This window comes from Hylobates moloch, unplaced genomic scaffold, assembly GCF_009828535.3.
Source record: "Hylobates moloch isolate HMO894 unplaced genomic scaffold, HMol_V3 SCAFFOLD_20, whole genome shotgun sequence".
Classification (NCBI taxonomy): Eukaryota; Metazoa; Chordata; class Mammalia; order Primates; family Hylobatidae; genus Hylobates; species Hylobates moloch.
In genome coordinates, this window is record NW_026652295.1 from 13,281,791 (window position 1) to 13,302,094 (window position 20,304).

At 38.4% G+C, this 20,304-nt stretch overlaps 1 protein-coding gene across 13 annotated transcripts in view; it reads left to right on the forward strand.

Moving 5' to 3' along the window:
* Window positions 1-1,114: 1,114 nt before the first annotated feature.
* RNF182 (ring finger protein 182) overlaps window positions 1,115-20,304 on the forward strand; it is a 55,045-nt gene continuing 35,855 nt past the window's right edge. For 6 of the 13 annotated variants that reach the window (XM_058432476.1, XM_058432478.1, XM_032140761.2 and 3 more), the window contains exon 1: window positions 1,115-1,210. The gene's annotated coding sequence lies outside the window, so the exon portion shown is untranslated. The other 7 variants (XM_058432469.1, XM_058432472.1, XM_058432475.1 and 4 more) reach the window with 3 other exon arrangements.

Consider the following 20,304-nt stretch of genomic DNA (forward strand, 5'->3'; position numbering starts at 1 on the left):
AACATCAGCTACTGTGGATTTTATTATAAATCATTGACATTCCTTTGGTGATTCACAAATGCCAAAAAATAAATGTCATGTTCCCCAGGGTTTGAAGAAAGACACTGTAGCTTTTGGATTCAGCAACGGATCTTTCAAGAAAACAGTATGGAGGGATGACTCACTCCCCCCATGGAGGCTGCCCTCTAGTTCGTCCTTTAGAGGAAGCATGACCAAGGGTCTGCTAGTACTTTTCTCTCCCTCTCTAAGAATTTCCTCAGGAGAGGAAAAAGTTAGCTTTCTTTTCTCTGCTCCTGAGTGCCATGGCCTGCAGTACGTGACCAGTCCTTGGCAGAGAGTCACTCAGGGCTCATGGTAAATGCTTAGCAGTCACAGCCAGTAGCTGCGCAGTGTGGCAGCAGCTGAGATCCATACTGCAGCCTGAAAGTTGTGTTTCAGCTTACGAGGTTACAAGTGTATCCAGTGTTTACATCAGAGATAAAGCCCCCTTTCCCCTCTCTCCTACGGGAGTCCTCAACAAGACAGATACACGGGTTAGGTGGAGTGAGACCAGATCCAGCAGAGGCAAAGCTTGCTAAAAGAGGGAGGAGGAGGAGGGGGAGAGGCAGGAGGCGGCACGGCGTCCCTTGGCAGCTCCGTGCATGCTGCGGCAGTTGCAACAGGAGCACCGAGTACCAGTTGCTCAACACTTTATCACTTTGCATTGCTCTTTCTCCTCCCTTAAGTGAATTTCCATTTTGAGGGTACAGCTGCACAGGAGAAAGGTGTGGCGGTGGTGGTGGAGGGTGTCTGGGGGGGATGGTGGTGCGACGGGAGTTGGAATGTCCAGTGTGGGGAAGCAAAGGAGTGCCTCCGAGGATGCGAATACCACTTGGTCCTGGGCTCGCTCCGCTTTAGCCTTCCCCTCTCGCTGGGGAGAAACAGGCGGTTTGTGAGGGAGACTGAGAGAGGGGCGTGTTTGTGGTGGTGGAGGCCCATCGGGGGTCCTTGTCCCCTCCGAATACCCGGACTGCTGAGGGGAAGGGCCGGGGGGGCCCCGGCGGTTGCCATGGTGACGCAGGGTCGGCGGCTCCGCGCCGTAGAGACAAAGCCGCCCGCCCGCCAGCCCGCTAGCTCCTCGCGCGAGCTCCTCCTCCACGGGAACCTCCCTCCCCTCCCAGGCGCCGCCGCAGCCGGAGCGGCTCCAGGGCCCTGGGCCGCCGCCGGCCAGGTAAGGCGAGCGCGCCCGGGGCCGGGGAGGGGTCGGCGGGACGCCGGGTGGGGTGGGGTGAGGCCCGCCCGGCGCGCGGAGGGAGAGTTGCCCGCACCCGGCTGCGCCCGAGTCCCCGGGGGCGCGTCCCCACCGAGGAAACGGCCGGCGGCCGCCCCCGACGCCGCTGCCGCCGCCGCGGCCTCCCCAACGCCGGGGCAGCAGCCAGTCCCGCAGTCCTGGACGGCGCCGGGCCGCCCAATCGCGCCGAGGAGAGGGGGCGGCAAACTTCGGGCCGAGCGGCGCCGGGGCCCGCGCGCGGAGTCTTCCTCCGGGCACCACGGGGGCCGCCGTCCTGGCACCAACTTGAGGGGCTGTGCGGCGGAGGGCGGCTTCGGAGCGCCCGCGCGGGCTGCACCTGCTCAGGGAGCTGCCCCTCTGTTGTTGTTGTTATTATTTTCCTTCTTGGCGTGCCATCGAGGCTTTTATGGGGGAAAAAAGGTATGAAAATATTTACCTTTGGACTTTCAGGTTTCATGGCATTCTCTTTGAGGGGGGCATGGGAGGGTAGTAAGAGGGACAAGCCAAAGATTTTTACAAATCTCTGAAAAGTGAGCCCATTTTTATGCTTGTGGCTGAAGCATTTTGAGGAGGCTTCTGAAGTTCGTTTGGATATTGAATCGAAAGACCTTTTTCTTTGGAAGGTGCAGTTGCACCTATAACTGGATGGTAAGTGTAGCCCGGCTTTCCCCGACTAGCAAGACCGGAGTGTAGTGCAGTACCGATACTTTGTCGAGGAGATACTTGGTACCGAGGTCATTGCTTTTGTTTCTAGAAGGTATTGTGTTCATGCTGTAAGGAACTGGAAAGTGCCTTGTGTTTTTATGTGTAGGGAAGCAATCCAAAGCACCTCTGGAGGCAGGTAGCTGGGCGGTGTTTGCATCGGTGTTTATGAGTGTGATGATGAGGACCACGATGCGGTTGCCATTGGGGCACTGGATAGGTTATAGGTACCTTTCTCAGTGGCCCCAAGCCTTGCAATCATTTCGTGATAGTTTGTTGCAGACGCGAAGCACAGATTTAAATTGTGACTGTGAAGACTTATTTTTTTGGTACTTAGACATCATCTTACATGTAGTAATATGAAAGAAAACAGATACATTTTCAGAAATACAGTTGATCGGTTCAGAAGGAAATTGTATATATGTTAATAAGATTTGTTTTAAATCATATTTAAACAATATGAGATGTCATATTGATAACTGGAAAATAATCTAACATATAAAATTGTATATCCAACTTAGTAAAATAATGTATAAGTTGCAATAGGTCAGTTAAAGAACTCTATGTGGAATGCAAGAAATTATATTTTTGCTATAGAGTAATTAATGAAAATAAACAGTACCACTGATCATTTTGAATTGCAGTTAAGTTGATTGGAATTCTGGGTATTACAGCTACTTGAGGTGTCAGGCAAAGAGTGTTTATTTAATATTCCTCTTCCCTCTTTTGGGATTTCAACACCCGTTAGCCTGCTGATTACTAGGTTTCTCAGTCTATTCATATTTGCCAGCAACTTCAAGTAATGCCACTTCATTAGAAGATTGTATTAGAAACTAAAGGATTGAAGTTGCAATAACAGTTTGCAGGGTATTTCGCAATTGGGCTTGTTTTTAAACTGAATTTTACCTGTGGAAGATTCACAGATGCTCTGCTAAATACTCTTTCATGACGGTAATGAAATGGTACATTGATTAAAACGAAGTAGATCTGTTTTGAGAAGATAAATGGGAGAGAAAAATTAGTATTTTCTCACTTAAGCATGAACAGCAAATAGGATATTGAAGCCTAGGCACATTATATAGACAGAGAATGTAGTTTTACGTTTTGTACTAAAAATAAATTTTTTTTGTGTGTTTTTTTTTTCTAAAGGACCAAGAGAACAGCTTTATTCAGATCTTTGTTAGCAAAACCAGTATTCAAGTTCAAGGACTTGGTCCATGCTTTCAGCCAGATGAAACCCACACTGTGAGTTCTATCCTAAACATTTATGTTGTGGCCCTTAATCTGAGTGCTGAAGAACGGAGATATCCATGGTGAATTTAGCACAGTAAGGACTGGTGCTTTGCCTTTGCTGCTAGCTCACACAGGCACAACATTCAATATAGTTTGGCTGCTTCAAAGCTGCATCATTTTCTGCCAAAAAATAAAGTCGGTATACAGAAATCAACAATCATGTACTGCATGCACTGCTTGGTTGTAGTGGCTTATTTATAAGAGCTCTGAACCATGAAATGAACCTTGTGTCAGTGCAGTGGAAAACAATAATCTGACATGTTTATATGTGTTACTAGTGTTCTGAGGTATGCGCATAACCAGATAATGAAAGAAAAAATACTATGATATCTGCAATATGTCCTTAGAAAATGCAAACAGAAAGTGTGTTTTCTGTCCATGGTTTAGCCACCTGGTGGAAGCAGGCAACAGCGCTGCATATCCCCAGGTGTAAAATACTAGTCATCACTCTTGCTGATTCACAGGAGTAGTCTTTTCCTGCATTTCTAGCTTACGGGTTTTAATTTTATGACGTAAAATTGGCCCTAATTTTTGGTATAAGCTGTAACATATGGCCTGATAATTGTCACCATAGCTGTATTCTACCTGAAAGAATTCTGTAATTCAGTTTATGAAGCATATCCAAAGACCAAAAAAAAAAAGAGCCACAAATGTTCCTTTTTAAGTTAGGATTAACATTATGTTTGTGCCATTGAAAGTCAGTTGTTTGTAACCATATAAGCCTGCACGGGCAGCCGAAAGCCACTGAAGCCTTTATTGGCTGTTTCTGGGTCAACATTCTCTTGCAATTTCTAGTTGCACTGTGATAACATGATTACTGGTTGGTAATTTAGCATCTAGTGCAATGTGTTGTAGCATTTATGAAAGCACATTTGTGAAGGATGGTAGTTTTTAAATGATTTCTTCATTACCAAAACACTTAGGTTTAGATTTGTGGCTGGGGAGAATAATGTGGCCCTGAGACCTCAAGACAAAATGCCGTAAATATAAGGTATTGTTAACTGACCTGCTGTGCACAGTGGGTATTGATCAGAACTACTGTGCTGAGAAAAGGCACAGGAGACACATGGTCATGGCGATAGGATGTGGTGTTTAGTGACATGGATTATTAATAGTGATTGATAGAAGCTGAAAAACTTTGGTGGACTTGTGTTTCATTTTTCATGTTTTCAATTAAAATGGAGATAAGATGTCTTAAGCTGTTTGGTAAGCCACAGTGCTTGGGGAAAATGTATACTTTTATACAGTATTGTACATAATTTAAGTGATATAAACATAGTTCAAGATAAACGATTGTTTTCCTGATGTGCCAATTGTTTGTAGCAGTTATATAGTATGGTTTTGGACATCGGTCATCAAATGTTTATCAAATGCTTCCTTCTATATATTCTATGTTGCTTGATGAAAGTCAACCAACCTCTTATAGTTGGGGACTTATTTGTTTTTCAACTATTAGGGTTATTTATTTTATATGTAATTCTTAATGTATGATACCCAAATATTCTCCTTTGTTTTCAGCCTTTTTTCAAAAGTTACCAGTTAATTTTGTAATTTTTTTTAAAAAGTTTTATATTTCCAGAGCTTATTTTCAAAATGATTTGGTTAATTTGTAATTTGATCAGAAAATAGTGTGCATAAAAAACACATTATAATCTTTATATTTCGCATTTTGAGTATTTATAGACATGGTATGTTGGATAGTAGAATCTGGGATCGTGTTAGGTGATTGCTTATTTCCATACATGTTTTGAACTTGATCCTTGCTTCCTTGTCTTATAATCGGTTGAAGTGAAAACCAAAGAACTAGGAGGTAGAGGCAGCAGTGAGTTAAAAGATGTTAAAGAGATCAATACATACTGAGAGTCTGCTGGCATAGTGGCCAAAGGTGGTGCAGGGGTAGGGGTGCAGTGGTGGTGATTGGGAGGGCAGGGGCAGGGAGTCTGGGGCAGGAAGCTGGGAGACAGTGATGGCTCTAATAATCTCTTTAACACTTTATGGTCTAGACTCTAAAGCAAATTACCTGAGGTCTGTACCTAGTGACCATTTCCAGAGGCTGGCCAGTCCTACAGAAGAGATGCTGGTGCTGGTCCTGGTCACTTGCCTCCATTTTTCCCCCCAATTAACTAAACCGTGACTCTCTTGAATTGTGGTTTAAGTGCACTTTAAACATTGTAAACCACAAATTAAGGCCCAATAATAAAATTTTTCCACATTAGAAATGTTATCTAATTGGTCAGGTACATGATTTAGATAATCAAGATGGCAACGGAACTGTAAAATAAAACTGTGTGTTTGGCTAACATATTTGATGTATTTGAGTGAGAAGTTGTGTTTCTGATCAGTCTATTGTGAATCATCTTCCCTCTTCTATAGCTATAGTCATTCAAGGCAGACATGGTATTTTACATAATTTGATCACCATGTGATGTGTCAGGCATAGTTATACTGAAGAATTGTTGTTTACTCAAACTCTTGAATTTTAAATCTACAATAAAAGGTTTCTGTGTGGTCTTCTCTGGCCTTTTTTCTTCCTGTATGTTGATTTACTGAGAACTTGTTTAGTCTGATTGCAGTAATTTTGACTTCCAGCTCTTCTCTGTCAATCAAACCTTTATGAATTCTTCCCTATGGGCCAGACACTTTTCCAAGCACTTCAGAAATATCAACTCATTTAATCCTCACAACAACCCTTTGAAGTAGGTGCTATTATCCGTTTTTGATGAGTGAGGAAACTGATATGATCACTTTCTGTTACGTTAACCCAAAGGTACACAAAATATACCAGAATCCTGGCTTTATGTCAAGGATTGCATCAAGCTTTATTTTCTATTTACTGATATCTACTGAGTGTAGAAATAATGACGCTAATTATTATGCTTGGGCTTTCCTCCCCCATCTTATTTTTTCTTTTTTGCTAAAAAGAGACAAAACCTAAAGTCATAAAACAAGAAGCATTTCTTCATAGCATATTGTGACATGTACCAGTATTCTTTTCTGTACATAGAAACTAGAATAATTTATGAAAAAGATATTTTCCAAAGGTAGTTATTCTTTAATTTATTATTTGTATTCACATATTAAAAGAATATAGTCAGCCTTCCATATCTGCAGGTTCCACGTCTGCAGATTCTATCAATTATGGATTGGAAACATTTGGAAAAAAATAACAATACAACGATAAAAAGTAATTCAAATAAGAAACCCAGTCTAAGAACTATTTACATGGTATTTACGTTGTATTAGGTATTATAAGCAATGTACAGATGATTTAAAGTACATGGCAGGATGTACATAGGTTATATGCAAATACTATGCCATGTTATACCAGGGACTTGAGGATCCTCAGATTTTGGTATCCTTGGGGGTCCTGGAGCCAGCCCCCCTGCAGATATTGAGGGGTGACTACATATTTTCTGTGGTATTGGCCTTGCTATATACATGTAAATCTATGTTGGAAATGTTGATCCATTTGCATTGCCTCACGGGGTTGTCCTCAATCTGGGCTCACCTGCTCTTTCCTAGGCTGCCTCTCACATGTGCTAAGGACTAAGTGATATTCCCTTCTCACTCCCTCCCAGTAGAACTCTGTGCATGTCCCTTCTCTGAAATAACACATGTTCTTACCGTCTCCATAGAAGAATGATTAAGCATTTTAATTTCAGGAGCTTATTTAAGCTATGTGAAAAGTAAGACTAAATAAGAGACAGGTGTTCATAAAAGCAAGTGAGTAAACAGTTCTGTAGGTTCTTTTAATAGTAAATATTGTAATAACTACCATTTATTAAGCATTTACTTGGTGCCAGGTACACTATTAAGTATTCCACACAAGCTGTCTCTTTTGATTGTCACCATAATTCTTGTTTCCTCATCTATAAAAGGCTAATAAATAGCTTATCCAAGATTGTACAGAGTTGGTAGATTTAAAAACATGATTTGTGTGGATAAACCACAATCTGAATTTGACTGTGATTGCTTTGTTAATTACCAGCAGACAAAGAATGCCTTCCTGCTGCAGTGAAGATGCTTTTGGGATTATGTTACTTTGGAAACAGTGGCAGTTGAGGACTGCCTGGTGGAGCAAATTCAGAGTGGCAGGTATGGCTGGCTGAGGAGGAGGAGGTAGTTCTCAGGAGGTAGCCAAGAAAAAGACATCGTTGTTGCAATTATTGCTGCAGACCTCAGATGGGCTTTTGGAGTAGAAAGAGACAGAGAACCCCCATCCTCAAGTCTATTTTTGGAACAAAAACCAAAATTAAATGGAGTTATTTTCTGTCTCCTGAATTTGTGTTTTGTTTTATACTGTGTTCTGGATTGGAAATGAACAAGGACAAGGGCTACATGAGTGGTATAGGATGAAATGAAATGAAAAGTAACTCAATAAATGTCATATCCCCCAGGCTAAATTCCCTCAGGGTCAGAGCAACATGCTTTTTGCTATAGTGGGAGATTTCCTTGTTTTAGGATGCTGAAGGTCTGGAGTGTGATATCAGGGATGAAGTTAGAAGTTTGGAAAGATGTTTTCATTTGGGTCATTCCCAAATGAAATGGGGTTTTCCTGGAATTCCTGGTGCATACTTTCCTTGATAACTCCTGGGGGGAAAAAAGGAATAAGAGACCTAGAATCTGAATAGTATGGAATAAACCCACTTTTATGATCATCTAATTATATAGATCACAGTGACCTTTTTGTCTCTTTTTTTTTTTTTTTAATGTTCAAGGCCAATATGAGAAGCCAGACAGCCTGGATTTGAATACTGCCTCTGCTACCTTTTAGTGATATGACCTTGAGGTAGCTGCTTAATCTGTCTGTGCCTTCATTTCATTACTGCAATGGACAGCATGCTCATGTCCCCTCCAAATTCATATGTTGAAATTCTAACTCCCAAGGTGATGGTATTAGGAGGTAGGGCCTTTGGGAGGTGATTAGGCCATGAGGGTGGAGCCCTCATAAATAGTATTAGTGCCCTTATAAAAGAGACCCCAGAGAGGTTATTGGCCCCTTCTACCATGTGAGAACACAGTGAGAAGGCACCATCTGTGAACCAATAAGTGGTCTTTGACCAGATACCTAATCTGCCAGCACCTTAATCTTGGACTTCGCAGTTCCCAGAACAGTGATGAAGAAATTTCTGTTGTTTATAAGCCATTCAGCATATGATATTTTGTTATAGCAATCTGAACAGACTAAGACAATTACCTGTAAAGTGGAGACAATAATATTACTTCACTTGGTGATTGTGAGGATTAAATGAATTAACATTTCTAATGTACTTAATTATTAGTTATTAAGGGTAAGTTTTGTGTGGAGAAAGGAAAATTAATATTTAATTTATTTCAGGTAGAAACAAAAATCTAATTTTCTTTAGGCCTTTAACTTGCATATGTTAATACTTTGTTTATATATCTGGTAAATATGAGCAGTCATCTTCACTTTTTCTTTGACTAAACTTTAATTCAAATTGAACAGATTGGATTTCTTAAATTATCAGTCTCATTTATGAACTTAGTTAAATTTCAAACCTTAAATATTTTAAATTGCACGTTACTTTAATGTATTTATTTTTCTATTTAGATAAATCATGTGTTTATTGGGCAAATTTATGACTCAAGTAAGTAAAACCTTACCAAATACTTAGGTTAAGTTCCTTTGAATATTTTGTCACTTACAAAATTAATATTGTATAGACATAGTCAAATACTCCCTAAACATTTCAATCAAAATAAATCATATCTGAAATCTATTACACATTTTGAACTAGAATCACAAGGCTCATCTGTCAGTTTGATGTCAGATTCTTTTAAACATTAAAAACATGACAATTGTGCACAGGCTGTTCCAATTAATATAAGACATATTTCTAAACTTTTCTAAAAAGTAATAATACAGGTCTGATTTTCCTCATCTCTATATTTAATTCTAAACATTCTCTAGATTGGAGTTAGTTACCCACTAGAAGAAAGTTTATAATCTCAGATAAACTGAAGGTGCCATTCCAGGTGAACTTTAGTTATCTTACCATCCCATATTGATTTGAAATTGCTGTCTGAGCATTTTTAAATTAAAATATGGTTACTTATTGATCACAGATTTAAGGCTTGAATGCTGCATCTGGATGGCACACATTCTGGAGAATTCTTCCTATGACATAGATGGACAGGCTTGGCCCTCCTATGTAGTCATCATAACAATAGGAGACTCCAAACCCTTCTTTTCAGATAGTATTGGTTTTTAATCCTTAGGCCAGTGCTGTCCAATATGTACTTTTAAGTTATGGGTTATATTAAAAAGTAAGAATTGGCCAGGTGCGTGGCTCACACCTGGAGGCCGAAGCAGGAAGATCACTTGAGGCCAGGAGTTCAAGACCAGCTTCGGCAACATAGAGAGATCCCACCTCTACAAAAAATGCAAAAATTAGCTGGGCACGGTGGTACGCACATGTAGTCCCAGCTGCTCCAAAGGCTGAGGTAGGATGAGGCAGGAGGATTGCTTGAGCTCAGGAGTTCAGGTTTCCATGAACCGTGATTATTCCACTACACTCCATTATGGAGTGAGACTGTGCCCCTTAAAAAAAAAGAAAAAAGAAAAGTAATTATTTTTAGTAGTAGATTTTATTTAACCTAATATATCAAAATTACCATAATTTCAACATGTAATCAATATAAAAATTATTAATGAGATATTAAACATTTTCATTTTGCACAAACTATTTCGAATCTGGTATGCATTTTATACTTAGAGAACATCTCAATTTGGAGGATAAATTTTCAGCAGTTAAAGTGAGGCCGGGCATGGTGGCTTATGCCTGTAATCCCAGTGCTTTGGAAGGCTGAGGTGGACAGATCACCTGAGGTCGGGAGTTCGAGACCAACTTGGCCAACGTGGTGAAACCCCGTCTCCACTAAAAATACAAAAATTAGCTAGGCCTGGTGGCATGCGCCTGTAGTCCCAGCTACTCGGGAAGCCGAGGCAGGAGAATCAAGTGAACCTAGGAGACGGAGGTTGCAGTGAGCCAAGATTGCACCACTGCACTCCAGCCTGGGCAACAGGGGAAGACTCCGTCTCAAAAACAGGAAAAAAAAAAAAGAAATGTGGTCTTACCAAAAAAGTAATGTTGTATTTGCAGGAAAAATTTTTTTCATTGTTTCGGTTTCTAAATTTAAATTAATTGAAATTAAATATGATGTAGATTTCAGCTTCTTAGTTGCACCAGCCACATTTCAAGTGCTCAGTAGCCAAACGTGACTAGTGGCTGCCATGTTGAATAGTGTAGTCCTAGACTTGATTCAGAGTTACTCCTCACCCTGTCTCTTATTGTTATGGAGTCTCCTGTTGTTATGATGACTATACAGGAGGGCCAAGCCTGTCTGTCTATGTCAGCTTTAGGCTGTGCCCACCAGTGTTTGAGATATCTTCTTTCATTCTGTTGGATTCTTCATTTCCGTCGCTCACAGTTATGTTAGTGATTTTAATGACATCTGCTTGGTTTGAAAGGCATTTTAATGTAATTTCATTAGATCCAAATATTCTATACTTTCACCTATTTTTCTGAGTGACTTCTCCAACAATGTTTTTTTGATTTGTTTACAACAGTTGTAGTAGTTCCAAAGGTGGTGCAGTGGGGTAAGCTTATGCCATCTCTGTTTTGTCATAGGTAGTTTGCCATTTAGATAGGATTATGAAGACTGAACTGTGATCCACGCATGAGCTCTTAATGCTGGCCGGCATCCCCGCTCCTTTTTTCTAGTCTGTTCATGTTTCTCCTGTCCTGGACAAACAAAATCCAAATAAATAAACAAGAATATTAGCAGAGATAAATAAAATTGAGATAATTAAAATAATGCAAATGGGTGGATGAGTACCTTAGATTAAAGGGTAAGGTAACATTTAAATAGGGATTTGAGTGACAAGAGAAGATTTGATCAAGACCAGAGCATTTCAGACAGAATCAGTGCAAAGGCCCTGAGGCAGAGAGAGAAGGCAAGAGAGTCATATGAAATGAGGTTAGAAAGAAAAGGGGTGGCCAGATTTCTCCAGACTTTGTTATTCAGGGTAAGGACTTGGGTTTTATTCTATGTGGAATAGGAAGCCATTCTAGGACTTTTTGTAGAGACGGTCTGGGAAAGATGGGAGTAATTTAGTTAACATTTTAGAAATATTCTTCCACATAGAAAATGGATCTACATGGAAGATGCAAGGGGACAAGACTGGTACCAGGGAGACTTGTTAGGAGCCAATTTCAATAGTCCAGGTGAGAGATGGTGTATTTACCACAATTTTAATTTTGCATTTATTTATGTGATAGATTGATACCATCCTCACTAGACTGTAAGCTCCAACAGGGCAGAAACAATGTCTTTTTTTTTTTTTTTTGCCTAAAGTTGTAATCCCTATGTTGTATTCCCAGATATAGTCCCTGTATGTTGACTTAACTGTCAATTCAGCGTTTCCCATATTTCACACACAGAAGATATGTGTGTGTATCATGACCAAATAAATTACTGTAGTTAGCAGGAAAGTACTCCTAAAGTCAGAATATCAAGGCCTTTATTCATATATGCAGATTAGAGTTGGAAGTCTTTCACTCTGATTCTGACAGTGGAATGACTTACAAGCCACATATTAATAAGTAGAAGATATTTTCACAGGAAATCAGAACATTTGATGATCCAAAAAGACAGCACATTAGTTATAACCATATGATGTCACTGAAACTGTTGAAATTGGTATGATCTCTTAATCATGATAACGTATGGATAGAAAAGTTACTCAGCAATGTATCTTACATCAAATACATACAAAAGATGTTTAAAAATGAGACATCTTACTATGATTCATTTGAGATAGACATCACTTATTATAATGGGGCATTAGAAATGGGCTATGCTATTGATACAGTTTTGGTGAGTGTATTAGTCCATTCTCACATTGCTATAAGGAACTGCTTGAGAGTGGGTAATTTATGAAGAAAAGAGATTTAATTGACTCACAGTTCTGCAGGCTGTACAGGAAGCATGGTTGGGGAGGCCGCAGGAAACTTAACAATCATGGCACAAGGCCAAGGGAAAGGAGGCACATCTTACATGGCCAGAGCAGGAAGGAGGAAGAGAGATGGGAGAGGTGCCACACACTTTCAAGGAACCAGATCTGAGAATTCTGTCTCGAGACAGCACTATGGGGATTGTGCTAAACCATTAGAAACCGCCCCTTGATCTAATCACCTATCACCAGGCCCCGCCTCCAACATTGGGAGTTGCAATTCAACATGAGATTTGGGTGGGGACACAGAGCCAAACCATATCAGTAAGGAACTAGCATCATAAAAAATTTAATGTTTTCCCTTTCCCTAGCTTTATAGACAATGATGGAAGAGTTAGAAATCCTTAAAGAGCTTTACGTCAACAATTGGACACATAATTAGGAGAAGCTTAAAGCATTTTAGAACTCAGGATAATATCTCTACTGAGATTCAGTTATTCTTTGGTCTGCAGTAAATTTAAATGGTCGTGGTTGATTGGTCTATAAATATAAATTTTTCTTTCACAGACAGTTTAAAAAGGGGAACATTTAGACAGCTCTTATAAAAATCGTACATTGTAGAGTAGGAAATTTCTTAAGTAACACTGTGCTAGGCACTAATGACTCAAAGATGAACAAATCAAATATAGCCCTACCCTCCTGAGGCTAACAGAAGAAATTACAGATAAGTGTCTGGTCATTACACAGGTGTGTGCCATGATGGGGCATATATATGATGCCTGTGGAGTCTGTAGGAGAGGCATCCAAGCAAGATTTGGGATTTGGGAATAATTGAGGTCTGTACTGGATGAAGGATGACCCAGGAAAGCAGGCAAATATGGGACAGTTTGGGGTAGTGAGAGTGGGTAAAAGAGCTATAAAGAGGGAACTGGGCATCATAAAAGCTTAGAATCCATTTGAAATAATATGGCTTCTTTTGGAGAGTAAAAAGAATTGGGGAGGGGGTGGAGTGAGGTCGAGGAGGAGAAAGGAGTAAGAGATGTGGTTGGTGAGGTTGACAGAGGCCAGATTAGGAAGACATTAAAATATTTTAACAGGAGAGTAAATGATCAGATTTGAGTTTTAGAAAGTCTCCCATGGTGTTGCATGTAGACTTTTCACAATCACAGCATTACCCGTTTTGTGTTGTATGTATCTTGTATAGACATAGGAAGCATTACTTTTATTTTTAAATACATTTGTTATTGAAGGTTAACATACATATAGAAAAGTGCATGAATCATAAGGATATATAGCTTTTATGCATTTTCAAGTGAGTCCCCTGTGTAACTACTACTTACATCAAAAAATAGAAGATTACTATTACCCCCAAATCCTTCCTTTGCCTTTTTCAGTTATTACCTGCCCCCAAAGGTGACCCATAGTCTGAATTCTAACACCATTAATTAGTTTTGCCCATTTTAGAACTTTATACAAATGGAATCAGGCAGTGTGTACTTTATGTGTGTGTGTATGATAGCTTTCACCAACTATTTGTTTGGGATATTCATCCTTGCTGCTGGATGTAGTAATAGTTTGTTTTTTGTCTCTCTCATTTTGGTGTAGTATTTTGTTGTTGCCTATAGCACAATTTTTAAAATCATTTACTGTTCATAGACATTTGGGTTGTTCCCATTTTCACCTATTACAAATAGTGCTGCTATAAACATTCTTATACATGTGTATGTGAGCATTTCTGTTGTGCATCTGTGTAGAAGGAGAAAAGTCATGGGTTATATGTATGATTTAGCTGTGATACTAGAATTTGAAACATTTGCCAAACAGTTGTCCAGGTGGTTATATCGGTGACATCCTCAACATCAGTGTATGAAAGTTCTAGTTGTTTCTCATTCTTGCTCATAGTTGGTATTGCCAGTCATAGTGGCAGATGAAAAATGATATCTCATTGTAGTTTTTATTTGTACTTTCCTAATAAGTGATATTGAGTGTTTTTTCATGTTTTATTAGCCATTTGGATAGCCTCTTCCATGAAATGCCAGTTCAAATATTTTTGTCCATTAAAAAAGATTATCTTTTTCTTATTTATTTATTTATTTATTTATTTTTTGAGACAGAGTTTCTCTCTGTCGCCCAGGCTGGAGTGCAGTCTCCACTCACTGCAAGCTCCGCCTACCGGGTTCATGCCATTCTCCTGCCTCAGCCTCCCACGTAACTGGGACTACAGGCGCCCGCCACCATGCCCGGCTAATTTTTTGTATTTTTTTTTTTTTTTTAGTAGAGATGGGGTTTCACCATGATAGCCAGGATGGTCTCGATCTCCTGACCTTGTAATCCACCCACCTCGACCTGCCAACGTGCTGGGGTTACAGGCGTGGGCCACCGTGCCCGGCCTTTTTCTTATTGATTTTTATGGAGTTCTTTATATTTTCTAGATAGAAGTCCTTTGTGTGATATATGTGTTAACAGAATTCTTCCACACTATAGCTTGCTTTTAACTCTTATAATTTTTCAATGAGAAGTGTTTAATTTTAATGAACTCATTTATACACTTTCTTTTAATGTTAGTGCTTTTTGTGTCTTCTTTAAGAATTTTTTGCCTGCTCCAAGATCATGAAGATATTCTCCTATGCAACCAAGAAGTTTTATTGTTCTACTTTTCACATTTAGATCTATAACCCCTTTGAATTGATTTTTGTGTAGGGTGTGAGGTAAGGGTCAAAATGATTTTTATCTATGTAAATATCCTGTTGACCCAGCATTATTTATTGAAAAGATTATCTCTTCTCCATTAAACTGCAGTGGCATCCTTTTCATAAAAATAAGTAATCATATGCTTGTGAATGTCTGGAGTCTGTATTTTGTCCTTATGATGTATTTGTCTAATAAAGCATCTTACATAATCCCAGCACTTTGGGAGGCTGAGCTGGGTGGATCACGTGAAGTCAGGAGTTTGAGACCAGCCTGGCCAACGTGGTGAAACCCCATCTCTACTAAAAATACAAAAATTAGCCAGGTGTGGTGGTTCATGTCTGTAATCCCAGCTACTTGGGTGGCTGAGGCATGTGGATTGCTTGAACCCAGGAGGCATAGGTTGTAGTGACCCAAGATTGCACCACTGCACTCCAGCCTGGGCGACAAGAGCAAGACTCTGTCTCAAAAAAACAAAAACAAAAACAAAAACAAAAGGTGTCTTACATTGATGTAATCCTGGTATCAGGTCATATAAGTTCTTCAGTTTTATTTTGTCTTGATTTTCTTGTAGCCCATTTTTAGTGTTTGGGATTTACATACAAATTTTAGGATCATCCTGTCAGTTTCCACAAACAACCTGATAGATTTTGGTTGGAATTGCATTGACTGTGTAGATCAATTTGGGAGAGTTGACATTTTTATAATATTGAGTCTTCTAATCAATGAACACAATATAGCTCTCCATTTAATTATGTAATGTTTTGAAGTTCTCTCTGTAGTATTCTTGTACTTCTTTCATTAGATTTGCTCTTTTTGTTGTTATTGCAAATGCCATCTTTTCACCTTGGTTTTTTTTTGTTTCTTGTGTATATAAATACATTTTTGTTTTTATTTTTTTATTTTTTATTTATTTTTTTGAGACTCTGTCACCCAGGCTGGAGTGCAGTGGCGTGATCTGGGCTCACTGCAAGCTTCGCCTCCTGGGTTCACGCCGTTCTCCTGCCTCAGCCTCACAAGTAGCTGGGACTACAGGCGCCCGCCACCACGCCCGGCTAATTTTTTGTATTTTTAGTAGAGACGGGGTTTCACTGTGTTAGCCAGGATGGTCTCGATCTCCTGACCTCGTGATCCACCTGCCTTGGCCTCCCAAAGTGCTAGGATTACAGGTGTGAGCCACTGCGCCCGGCCATAAATACATTTTTATATCTTGACCTTGATTCTAGGGATTTTGCTGCATTCACTTCTTAATCTTAATAACTTATTTGTAGAGTGATTTGGATTTTCTATGTGCGTAATCACTGTATGTGATGGATAAAGAGCTTTGTTTCTTTCTTGTCTGATTCTTACATCTTTCACTTTTTTTTATTGCCTCATTGGTCTATCTAGGACCTCAATTATAATTTTGAGTAGAAATGGTGATAGCATGTACTTTGTCTTATTCCCAATTTCAGGGGGAAAGCATTCAATATTTAAAATATGGCTCTTGCTTACAAGTGTTGTTGAAACCTTTTTATCGATTAAGAGAATCTCATTTCTAATTAATGGATATTTTAATCACGAACGTGTTGAGTTTTAGCAAATGATTTTCTGCATTTATTGAGATGATCATATGATTTGTTTCTTCTTTATTTTGTCAATATGGTAATCACATTTTAAAAAAATGTTAGAACAGTTTTGCGTTTCTATCATAAATCCAACTGATGTGCTATTATTTTAGTGTTTTGTTGGACTCAATTTGGTGATATTTTGTTTAAGAATTTGTCTATGTTTAGGAGAGAGATTGGTGTAAGTATCTGAATAGTGCCTCTCTTTTCATTCTTGATATTTATAATCTGTGCCTTTTTCCCCCCCTTGATCAGTCTTGCCTGGGGTTTATCAAATTTATTATTTTATCAGTGAACTTATTTTGACTTTTCTTTTTGCTATTGTATGCTTATTTTCTGATTTATTAATTTCTGTTCATAGTTTGTTCTTTCCTAATATTTTTGGCTTTAGGTTTTCTGTTTTTTTCTAATTTTGTGAAAATGATACTTAGATTATTGATTTTCAACTTTTCTAACATATGCATTCAAAGCTCTGCATTTTCCTTAAGCGTGACTTTAATAGTATCCTCTTAAATTCTGTCACATTTTTTCTTCTCAAAATATTTAAAAATATCCATGTGTTTTTTATTTGACCACAAGTTATTAGACATTTATTGCTTAATTTCCAATGGTTTAGGATATTCTAAAAATCTTTTTGTTGATTCTAGCTTAATCCAGCTATTGTCAAAGAACATGCTATTAACATTTTAGTCTTTTGATATTTTTGAGACTATTCTTATGGCCTGGATATGATCATTTTTGCTGAGTGATAGACATGCACTTGAATAGACTATACAATATATTCTGTAGTTGTAATTGCAGAATTTGGTGCACATAGATTAGGTCAAATTCATTAATTGTATTGATCAAAGTTTCTATCTACAATTTTTCAGTCTGCTTATTCTGCCAATTATTGGGAAGGATAAACAAAATCTCTCACTGAGATGACGAATTTTTCTACTTTCCATTCTGTCAGTTTTTAAATATATATTTTGAGGATATGTTATTGGATATATACAAACTTATAATTGTTATAATTCCTTGGTGCATTGGACCCCTTTCCTCTCTGTAGCTCTCATAATGGTTCTTGACTTACTGTCTACAGGTCTTATAGTAGTATATACCAACTCTCCTTTGTTAGTTGGTTAGTGTTTGCATGGTATATCTTCTTATATACTTTAAGTTTCCTGACACTATTTTTAGTTGTTTCTTTTATAAGCCGCATATAGCTGGCTTTTGTTTACTTATCACCTGACAGTCTTTGGAGCAGCTAATAGTTCATTTACATGTAAAGTACTTGATAATATAATTGGGTTTAAACTTCCCATTGTACTATTTGTTTTCTAACTGTCCTATCTGTTCTTTGTTTTTCTTGTCTTCTTTCTTGCCTTTAAAAAAATTAATAAAGCAATTTTAATTCAGTTTTCTTCTCTCTTTTCTTGTTAGTTATACATTGTGTTTTACTCTTTCGGCTGTTATCCTAGAGATTATAGCATCTATTTTTCACTTATGAATATATTTTAAACTAGTATTTTAATCCTTCCATGATTATGTACTGTTATTAGAATACTTTGACTCTATAAACCCCTTGCTCTTTTTGGAATGGTTGTATCATTTTAATTCCACACATGAATAAAAAAACATGATACATTATTATTGCTATTTTATACAGTTAGTATTTATCTATATTTATCATTTATTTTCATTCCTTCATGTAAGTCTGTGTTTCCCTTTGGGATTATTTTCTTTCTGCTGGAAGAACTCCCTTTAGTATTTCTTTCTATTTTTACTTGTTTGAAACTATTTTGTCTTAATTTTTGAAGCATACTTTTGCTGCATGTAGAATTCTAGGTTGTCAGTTTCTTTCAGTACTTTAAAGATGTAATTTCATTGTCCTCTGTTTTCCGTTGTTTTTGTTGAGAAATCGGCTTTCAGTCTCACTTTGGTCCTTTAGAGGTGATGTGCCTTTTTCCTCTGTGTGTTAAAGATTTTTTCTTTGTCTTTGGTATTGAAGGGTTCTATTATGATATGCTGAGGCACTTTTTCTTTACTGTCTGTCTTGCTTGGGGATCATAGAGGTTCTTGAATCAGTTTTAGAATATTCTTTAATTAAAAAAATTTTTTTCTGAGACAAAATCTTGCTCTGTGGCCCCGGGCTGGAGTGAAGTGGTGTGATCTCAGCTCACTGCAACCTCTGCCTCCTGGGCTTAGGTGATCCTCCTGCCTCAGCCTTCTGAGTAGCTGGGACTGACTACACATGCCACCGCACCTAGCTAATTTTTGTATTTTCGGTAGACATAAGATTTTACCATTTTGGCCAGGCTGATCTCAAACTCCTGTCCTCAATTGATCTACTTGCCTCAGCCTACCAGAGTGCTGGGATTACAGGTGTGAGCCACCACCCCTGGCCAGTTTTAGAATATTCTTAGCAGCTATCTCATCAAATAGTATTTCTTCTGGTCTGATCACTTTCCTCCCCTCCTAGAAGTACAATTTTATATCCTTTAGACTCTTTCACCCTGTTCTATTTGACTCCTAAACTCTTTTTCCTATTTTCCATTGTATTTTTTCCTCTTTAGTTTGGAAATTTTCTAATGACCTATGTTTCATTTCACTAATGTTCTCATCTTCTGTTCAGTTCTTATTTTTATTTTATTTTGTTAGGGCTTTATGGAAGTATAACTTATACACCATAAAATTCACCCATTGTAGGTGTAGCATTCAATGATGTTAGTTAAATTCACAGAGTTCTGCAACCAGAGAAAGAAAATCTTACCTTATTCTTTGTTTTTTCTGAAATTCTTATTTGGTAGATTAGTATATACAAACAGCCCTGATAGAGCTATAGTTATTTAATTACATTCAGGGAATACTAATGGCTACCTTATGTAAATGGTGAAAGTAGTTTCTAAATTATAAAGTACTATTAATGTATACTTTTACTCATCCAAATAAAAAATATTTAATAACATATATATCAAAACCCTTGGTAAAAAATAAAATGCTATACAATGTAAGGTGTTATTACCATGTGCATAGAGGTGGTTCCTGCTTTTTTTTTTTTTCCTTTTTGTAGAAACAGGGTCTTACTGTGTTGTCCAAGTTGTTCTTGAACTGCTGGGCTCAAGTGATCCTCCTGCCTCAGCCTTCCAAAGTGATAGGATTAGAGGCCTGAGCCACTGTGCCTGGCTGAAGTCCATGGTTTTTTGATGGTGATATAAAAATGGACTTTTTTTTTTTTTTTTTCAACAGTAAATCACGTGTGCTACTGGTTAAGTGAATTTTGAGATGCTAGTTACAACTTTGTACCATTGGTACTTATCTTACTGCCTGGGAACTGCTATATTTTGCATACATGCCTGTCCCCCTCTGTGAATTACAAATTTTTTGAGGAAGGTGACAATGTCTTGCTCATTGTTAGTATCATTGTATGGCACCTAGAACATGGGAAATATTCAACAAATGTTTGCTAAGTGAATAATGTTAAAGTTTTGCAGCCGACACTTTTAAAAATGGTAAGACATATTTTATTCAGTACTACTTCAGTAGGGGAGAGACCTCAGTGTTACCAGAGCTTAACTGAACTGAACAAAAGACAGGAGCCCTTTTAAATCCTGGGATGTACTAAACAAAAGATACTAAAAGACATGAAGGGTGATTTGTATGTGTAGTTAGGCAGTGTGGGTTTGTTAATTGATGTTTATCTGGAGGAGAAACAAACTTCTTGTATCTTTAGGACAGGAAATATAGTTGTGCAAATTGTTTCTTGTGTCTTTAGGACAGGAAAT